Below are 9575 nucleotides of genomic sequence, written 5' to 3' on the forward strand. Positions count from 1 at the left end.
TCGATGCAATTCTTCCTTTAAGAGTTTAAGGAAAGAGTCTTCCTTTATAATACAAAATTTGCTGTCTATATAGTGTGAGTCAAATTAAAAATTGTCCTTGTGCTATGTTTGTTACCACGCTCTTGACTAGGAAAATTCTAGAGATCAAAACAACCATTTATTTTCTCCACTAGACACAGCGGTCAAGATCCAATAGTGTGTCACAATCTGCTGTGAGCTCTGTTGCAAGTAATTTGTTACTATTAATAGTTCAAATTTTGCAAATGATTTACTTTTGTTTGTAAGTTAGAGGGAAGTCAAGGTTATCCTGAAATGTCACTCTCACTCAGCTGCATTCTGATATCCTCCTCCTCTAAGAGAAGGGGAGGCTTTCTAACCAGGATGCCAGTGAGCGAATGTCACCCACTATTTGTTTCCAGAGGTAAAAAGGTTGAAACCACTCATCAGACTCCGGGCAGACAGCAAAATACCCTGTAGATATCGAAAGCAAGGTGCCATCTGAAAGTGAAACTAGAAAATCAATGCAAGACGGATGTGGTCAGAGACATGTAAGGTCATTCTCAAGAATAAGGTGTATGGGGTCACGCACTAAGAGAAACTCCAGGCACCTCTCATCGGGATGAGTGCATCATGCCCAAAGTCAGTAAATATTTGCAGGGCTCAATGTCCCTCACTCTGAATGATGTGCTCAGAAATTGTCCTTCTGAGTCTTATTTGGTTTTACATGTTTTTTTCTTTCGGCAAAAAGTGTAAGTATCTAGGACTTTTGGCGTTTGTAATTTTGTCATTAATTAATAAATTAGCATTCTGGTCTTATGACCACATGAAATGTATTGACACTCTGGTTTGTTCCAGATCCTGTGCTAGGCACTAAGTTCACAAAGATACTTAAGAAAGAGTCTTCTTCTCAAGAGAATTCCCATGAGAAATTAATTAATATGAGTTTGTTCCTGAAAGGTTAATATACTCCCTCTATGTGCTCAAAAAATCATGTTTATGAGCCTGCAAAATCGAGGAACAGACTGGATTGTGGTGAATCCATCAAATGAAATAGCATCTAATGAAGCTTCATGAGAACCAAACAACTGATCACAACTGAAAAAAATCCCACATCACAATTTTCTTTGCATATATATAAAGTTTTAGTCATCATGGAAAGTCATTGTCACTGAGCTAAAACTCAGATGATCTGAGTCCACTGCTTATTAGCTCTATGATTGTAATGATTGTAAATAAGTTAACATCTTTGAGACTTGATTTTCTTACCTACAAAATGAGATGAATCATTCTTCCCATTACTCCACACTGATGTTGTGAGGTTGGAATGCATGGGGAGAAGCAAGGGACGAAACTCTATTCCAACATAGAGTTATAACCAACAGCCACTGTGTGCCAGGCAGAGTGTTAGACGATTTCCTCCTGTTCTCATTTTTAACCCTCACAGGAACCCTCACTTTAGGCATTATTGCTTTAAAAGTTGACTTTCTAGGTCACATCATGTAGTGGCAGAACTAGAATTTGAAAACCCAACTGTCTGCCTGCAGGGTGCTTGTCTCCATTGCTTCACCCTGCCTATATCACACCTGAGTCAATTGTGTGAAACGTCTTTGAAAATTGGAAGCTGTTCTACTGTTACCATCCCAAGTCAATGATCTGAGAGTGAAAATGTCCCCTAAGTCACTTAATCTGTTCCTTTGCTCATGGCAAGTTTTCTACTTGAAGGTTATTGTCTTTTTTTTTTCTGTGATTAATTCTTATCCATTCTTCAAGCTGACTATAGTTCTCTAGGCAACAATGATCTTTCCTTCTTATAAAATCTGATATATCTATGCTATTTCACTGTCTCATACATTTAATATGTTGTGTTTTTAGTTATTATTTTACATGTGTCTTGCTTCCTCAGCTAGACTGAAATTTCCAGTGAGTAAAAGAATGCCTTGGTACTCCTCTAGGACCAGGTCATTGTAGTATCAAGCCATTAAAAACATAGGTTCTCAAATGTTTGAGTTTTAATTGATATATTAAAAAATATTATAAGACAAAGACCAAAATGATGATTACTAAAATAGGCAGTCTAATTTACTTTTAAAAGAACTTTAAATGTTTATCTCACCTATGTTATAGGCAAAGACATTCATTTTTACAATCATTTTTCTCATATTCAAAATACTACAATGTTATAATAAAAAATATGCTATTGCCTGCCACTGTTATTATTTTTGTGTGTATATCTCCCTATTTTTTCTATATGTGACTATATTTATAAAACTTGAATTAAAAAAAAACTTGACTGGGCATATACTCAGAGAAAACCACAATTCAAAAAGACACATGCACCCCAATGTTCATTGCAGCACTATTTACAATAGCCAGGTCATGGAAACAACCTAAATGCCCATCGACAGAGGAATGGATAAAGAAGATGTGGAACATAGATACAATGGAATATTACTCAGCCATAAAAAGGAATGAAATTGGGTCATTTGTAGAGACACAGATGGACCTAGAGACCATCATACAGAGTGAAGTAAGTCAGAAAGAGAAAAACAAATATCATATATTAACTCATATATGTGGAATCTAGGAAAATGGTACAGTTGAACAGGTTTGCAAGGCAGAAATAGAAACACAGATGTAGAGAACAAACGTATGGACACAAAGGGGGGAAAGCATGGGGGGGGGATGAATTGGGAGATTGGGATTGACATATATACACTAATATGTATAAAATAGTTAACTAATAAGAACATGCTGTATAAAAATAATAATAATAAATTTAAAACAACAAAAAAACTTGAATGTCAAGGAATTTTATTTTGTTATATGATTTTGACTTATAATCTATAGAGAACATATTCCATATTATTGTATAGTTTCTCATTGCATCATTTTAATGGATGTATATTTTTTCATGTTTATTAATTGGCTTTGTGTTTCAACATTTTTGTCAGTCCATTGATTGAGCTCTTTCCTCAGTTCTCCATTTTTCTCACCACAGCAACCATTACCAGATTACTATATACCCCTCCAGAGTTAGTCTGTTTATGTAGAAGTTAACTATAGAAATCTGTATATCCATCTTTTAAAAAACAGTAATGGAATCATACTACGTATACTGTTCCTTACCTTGCCTTCTCATTCAATATTATATTCTGGAGATTGTTCCACATCAATACAAGTAGGGGAGAGGCTTCAAGATGGCGGAAGAGTAAGACATGGAAATCACCTTCCTCCCCACAGATACATCAGAAATACATCTACGTGTGGAACTGCTCCTACAGAACACCTACTGAACGCTGGCAGAAGACCTCAGACCTCCCAAAAGGCAAGAAACTCCGCACGTACCTGGCAAAAGAAAAAAGAAACAACAGAGACAAAAGAATAGGGATGGGACCTGCACCAGTGGGAGGGAGCTGTGAAGGAGAAAAGGTTTCCACACACTAGGAAGCCCCTTTGCGGGCGGAGACTGCGGGTGGCAGAGCGGGGAAGGTTCCCGCACGGAGGATCGGTGCCGAGCAGCACTCACCAGCCCGAGAGGCTTGTCTGCTCCCCCGCCGGGGCGGGCGGGGGCTGGGAGCTGAGGCTTGGGCTGCGGTCGGATCCCAGGGAGAGGACTGGGGTTGGCGGCGTGAACACAGCCTGAAGGGGCTAGTGCGCCACAGCTAGCCGGGAGGGAGTCCAGGAAAAGGTCTGGACCTGCCGAAGAGGCAAGAGACTTTTTCTTGCCTCTTTGTTTCCTGGTGCACGAGGAGAGGGGATTAAGAGCGCTGCTTAAAGGAGCTGCAGAGACAGGCGCGAGCCGCGGCTATCAGCGCGGACCCCAGAGACGGGCATGAGACGCTAAGGCTGCTGCTGCCGCCACCAAGAAGCCTGTGTGCGAGCACAGGTCACCATCCACACCGCCCCTCCTGGGAGCCTGTGCCGCCTGCCACTGCCAGGCTCTCGTGATCCAGGGACAACTTCCCTGGGAGAACGCACGGCGCCTCAGGCTGGTGCAACATCACGCCGGCCTCTGCGCCGCAGGCTCGCCCCGCCTCCACTGTACCCCTCCCTCCCCCCGGCCTGAGTGAGCCAGAGCCCCCAAATCAGCTGCTCCTTTAACCCCATCCTGTCTGAGCGAAGAACAGACACCCTCAGGCAACCGACATGCAGAAGCGGGGCCAAATCCAACGCTGAACCCCGGGAGCTGTGCGAACAAAGAAGAGAAAGGGAAATCTCTCCCAGCAGCCTCAGGAGCAGCGGATTAAATCTCTAAAATCAATTTGATGTACCCTTCATCTGTGGAATACCTGAATAGACAACGAATCATCCCAAATTGAGGAGGTGGACTTTGGGAGCAAAGATATATTATTTTTCCCCCTTTTTCTCTTTTTGTGAGTGTCTAGGTGTATGCTTCTCTGTGTGATTTTGTCTGTGTAGCTTTGCTTTCACCAGTTGTGCTAGGGTTCTGTCCATCCGTGTTTTTTTTGTTTATTGTTTGTTTACTTTAAAAAAATTTTTTCTTAATAATTATTTTTTTATTTTAATAACTTTATTTTATTTTATTTTACTTTATTTTATTTTATCCTCTTTCTTTCTTTCTTTCTATTTTTTCTCCCTTTTATTCTGAGCCTTGTGGATGACAGGCTCTTGGAGCTCCAGCCAGGCATCAGGGCTGTGCCTCTGAGGTGGGAGAGCCAAGTTCAGGACATTGGTCCACAAGAGACTTCCCAGCGCCACGTAATATCAAACAGTGAAAATCTCACAGAGATCTCCATCTCAATGCCAAGACCCAGCTCCACTCAATGACCAGCAAGCTACAGTGCTTGACACCCTATGCCAAACAACTAGTAAGACAGGAACACAGCCCCATCCATTAGCAGAGAGGCTGCCTAAAATCATAATAAGGCCACAGACACAGCAAAACACACCACCAGACCTGGACCTGCCCACCAGAGAGACAAGATCCAGCCTCATCCACCAGAGCACAGGCACGAGTCCCCTCCACCAGGAAGCCTACACAACCCACTGAACCAACCTTAGCCACTGGGGGCAGACACCAAAAACAACGGGAACTACGAACAAGCAGACTGTGAAAAGGAGACCCCAAACACAGTAAGTTAAGCAAAATGAGAAGACAGAGAAACACACAGCAGATGAAGGAGCAAGGTAAAACCCACCAGACCTAACAAATGAAGAGGAAATAGGCAGTCTACCTGAAAAAGAATTCAGAATAATGATAGTAAAGATGATACAAAATCTTGGAAATAGAATAGAGAAAATGCAAGAAACATTTAACAAGGACCTAGAAGAACTAAAGAGCAAACAAACAATCATGAACAACACAATAAATGAAATTTAAAATTCTCTAGAAGGGATCAATAGCAGAATAATTGAGGCAGAAGAACAGATAAGTGACCTGGAAGATAAAATAGTGGAAATAACTACTGCAGAGCAGAATAAAGAAAAAAGAATGAAAAGAATTGAGGACAGTCTCAGAGACCTCTGGGACAACATTAAATGAACCAACATTCGAATTGTAGGGGTCCCAGAAGAAGAAGAGAAAAAGAAAGGGACTGAGAAAATATTTGAAGAGATTATAGTTGAAAACTTCCCTAATATGGGAAAGGAAATAGTTAATCAAGTCCTGGAAGCACAGAGAGTCCCATACAGGATAAATCCAAGGAGAAACATGCCAAGACACATATTAATCAAACTATCAAAAATTAAGTACAAAGGTAACATATTAAAAGCAGCAAGGGAAAAACAACAAATAACACACAAGGGAATCCCCATAAGGTTAACAGCTGATCTTTCAGCAGAAACTCTGCAAGCCAGAAGGGACTGGCAGGACATATTTAAAGTGATGAAGGAGAAAAACCTACAACCAAGATTACTCTACCCAGCAAGGATCTCATTCAGCTATGATGGAGAAATTAAAACCTTTACAGACAAGCAAAAGCTGAGAGAGTTCAGCACCACCAAACCAGCTTTACAACAAATGCTAAAGGAACTTCTCTAGGCAGGAAACACAAGAGAAGGAAAAGACCTACATTAACAAACCCAAAACAATTAAGAAAATGGGACTAGGAACATACATATTGATAATTACCTTAAACATAAATGGATTAAATGCTCCCACCAAAAGACACAGACTCGCTGAATGGATACAAAAATAAGACCCGTATATATGCTGTCTACAAGAGACCCACTTCAGACCTAGGGACACATACAGACTGAAAGTGAGGGGATGGAAAAAGATATTCCATGCAAATGGAAATCAAAAGAAAGCTGGACTAGCAATTCTCATATCAGACAAAATAGACTTTAAAATAAAGATTATTACAAGAGACAAAGAAGGACACTACATAATGATCAAGGGATCGATCCAAGAAGAAGATATAACAATAGTAAATATTTATGCACCCAACATAGGAGCACCTCAATACATAAGGCAAATACTAACAGCCATAATAGGGGAAATCGACAGAAACACAATCATAGTAGGGGACTTTAACACCCCACTTTCACCAATGGACAGATCATCCAAAATGAAAATAAATAAGGAAACACAAGCTTTAAATGATACATTAAACAAGATGGACTTAATTGATATTTATAGGACATTCCATCCAAAAACAACAGAATACACATTCTTCTCAAGTGCTCATGGAACATTCTCCAGGATAGATCATATCTTGGGTCACAAATGAAGCCTTGGTAAATTTAAGAAAATTGAAATCGTATCAAGTATCTTTTCCAACCACAACGCTATGAGATTAGATATCAATTACAGGAAAAGATGTGTAAAAAATACAAACACATGAGGCTAAACGATATACTGCTTAACAACCAAGTGATCACTGAAGAAATCAAAAAATACCTAGAAACAAATGACAATGGAGACACGACGACCCAAAACCTATGGGATGCAGCAAAAGCAGTTCTAAGAGGGAAGTTTATAGCAATACAATCCTATCTTAAGAAACAGGAAACATCTCAAATAAACAACCTAACCTTATACCTAAAGCAATTAGAGAAAGAAGAACAAAAAACCTCCAAAGGTAGCAGGAGGAAAGAAATCATAAAGATCAGATCAGAAATAAATGAAAAAGGAATGAAGGAAATGATAGCAAAGATCAATAAAACTAAAAGCTGGTTCTTTGAGAAGATAAACAAAAATGATAAACCACTAGCCAGACTCATCAAGAAAAAAAGGGAGAAGACTCAAATCAATAGAATTAGAAATGAAAAAGGGGAAGTAACAAGTGACACTGCAGAAGTACAAAGGATCATGAGAGATTACTACAAGCAACTATATGCCAATAAAATGGACAAACTGGTAGAAATGGACAAATTCTTAGAAATGCACAACCTGCCGAGACTGAACCAGGAAGAAATAGAAAATATGAACAGACCAATCACAAGCACTGAAATTGAAACTGTGATTAAAAATCTTCCAAAAAACAAAAGCCCAGGACCAGATGGCTTCACAGGCAAACTCTATCAAACATTTAGAGAAGAGCTAACACCTATCCTTCTCAAACTCTTCCAAAATATAGCAGAGGGAGGAACACTCCCAAACTCATTCTACGAGGCCACCATCACCCTGATACCAAAACCAGACAAAGATGTCTGAAAGAAAGAAAACTACAGGCCAATATCACTGATGAACATAGATGCAAAAATCCTCAACAAAATACTAGCAAACAGAATCCAGCAGCACATTAAAAGGATCATACACCATGATCAAGTGGGATTTATCCCAGGGATGCAAGGATTCTTCAATATATGCAAATCAATCAATGTGATACACCATGTTAACAAATTGAAGGAGAAAAACCATATGATCATCTCAATAGATGCAGAGAAAGCTTTCGACAAAATTCAACACCCATTTATGATAAAAACCCTCCAGAAAGTAGGCATAGAGGGAACTTTCTTCAACATAATAAAGGCCATATATGACAAACCCACAGCCAACATCATCCTCAATGGTGAAAAACTGAAACCATTTCCACTAAGATCAGGAACAAGACAAGGTTGCCCACTCTCACCACTATTATTCAACATAGTTTTGGAAGTTTTAGCCACAGCAATCAGAGAAGAAAAAGAAATAAAAGGAATCCAAATTGGAAAAGAAGAAGAAAAGCTGTCACTGTTTGCAGATGACATGATACTATATATAGAGAATCCTAAAGATGCTACCAGAAAACTACTAGAGCTAATCAATGAATTTGGTAAAGTAGCAGGATACAAAATTAATGCACAGAAATCTCTGGCATTCTTATACACTAATGATGAAAAATCTGAAAGTGAAATTAAGAAAACACTCCCATTTACCATAGCAACAAAAAGAATAAAATATCTAGGAATAAACCTACCCAAGGAGACAAAAGACCTGTAGGCAGAATATTATAAGACACTGATGAAAGAAATTAAAGATGATACAAATAGATGGAGAGATATACCATGTTCTTGGATTGGAAGAATCAACATTGTGAAAATGACTATACTACCCAAAGCAATCTACAGATTTAATGCAATCCCTATCAAACTACCAATGGCATTTTTCACAGAACTAGAACAAAAAATTTCATAATTTGTATGGAAATACATGTAGATTTGTTCTCATTCTTCTTAATGACTGTATAGTATTCCATGGTATGGATTTTTCCATAATTTATATAATCAAGTCCCTATATAATTAATTTCTTACTCACATGATTTACTATACATATGTATTTTCTTTTTTCCAAATGATCCATCATATCTTTCCTAACAAGCTTCATTCATTTTTCTCCCTAAAGGCTTTGCTTCTGAATCCCTCCATTCTTGGGTTTCTGTCTGCTGATTGCTCTCTGTGCCACATGCAATGTTGACACCCTGGCAGTACTGCTCACCTCTCTCCTGGAGTCCACTTTTCCCTAGATACTATAATTTGTTCTTCCTTTATTAACTCCTTCATTTTGCTCTAGCACATTTTCCAATAGCTAACTTTAAATGTGCATCTGGATATTTAGATGTCCAAGCTGTTTATTTTGCCTTTATATTTATTTTGGTTGAATATAGAATTTCATATAGAAAATATCTTTTGTCCAAATTTTGAAGGTACTTCTTCCTTCACTTGTAGCATCCAGAGCAGTTATTAGGAAAGCCAGGGCCCTTCAGAACCTAGTACATTGACCCTTTTACCCTTCTTGGTTAAGTCTGTGAATATATTTTACTGTTTTCTACTTTCCAAAACTGTTTTGCAGTCATTTTCTAATGACATTTCATATTCTATTTTTTTTGATAGAGTTCATTTATTTTCCTCAGTGAAACCTGGGGAAGAAGAGGCAATAAATACATGTGTCAATTCACCATCTCTATCTCTAGAGTCCAGTGTTTAACTATTGTGATTCTATTGAATATTAAATTTCTAGTTTTTCACTTTTACAAACACTTGAACATCTTCATGGTTAAGTAGAAATCATAATTATTTCTTAGGTTATACTCAAGGTCCAATTCTTGCATAAAAGTGTTTACAAAATTTCTAATGTATTTGATAGATACTTCTAAGTGTATTCATTTCCTGTTGCTGCAGAACAACTTAC

At 38.4% G+C, this 9575-nt stretch overlaps 1 long non-coding RNA gene across 12 annotated transcripts in view; it reads right to left on the minus strand.

Annotated features, from left to right (window-relative positions):
* LOC309666940 overlaps positions 1–9575 on the minus strand; it is a 302552-nt gene that overhangs the window by 20096 nt on the left and 272881 nt on the right. The gene's annotated exons all lie outside the window — the stretch shown is intronic.

Source organism: Balaenoptera physalus (genome assembly GCF_965194825.1).
Source record: "Balaenoptera physalus genome assembly, chromosome: 9".
NCBI lineage: Eukaryota > Metazoa > Chordata > Mammalia > Artiodactyla > Balaenopteridae > Balaenoptera > Balaenoptera physalus.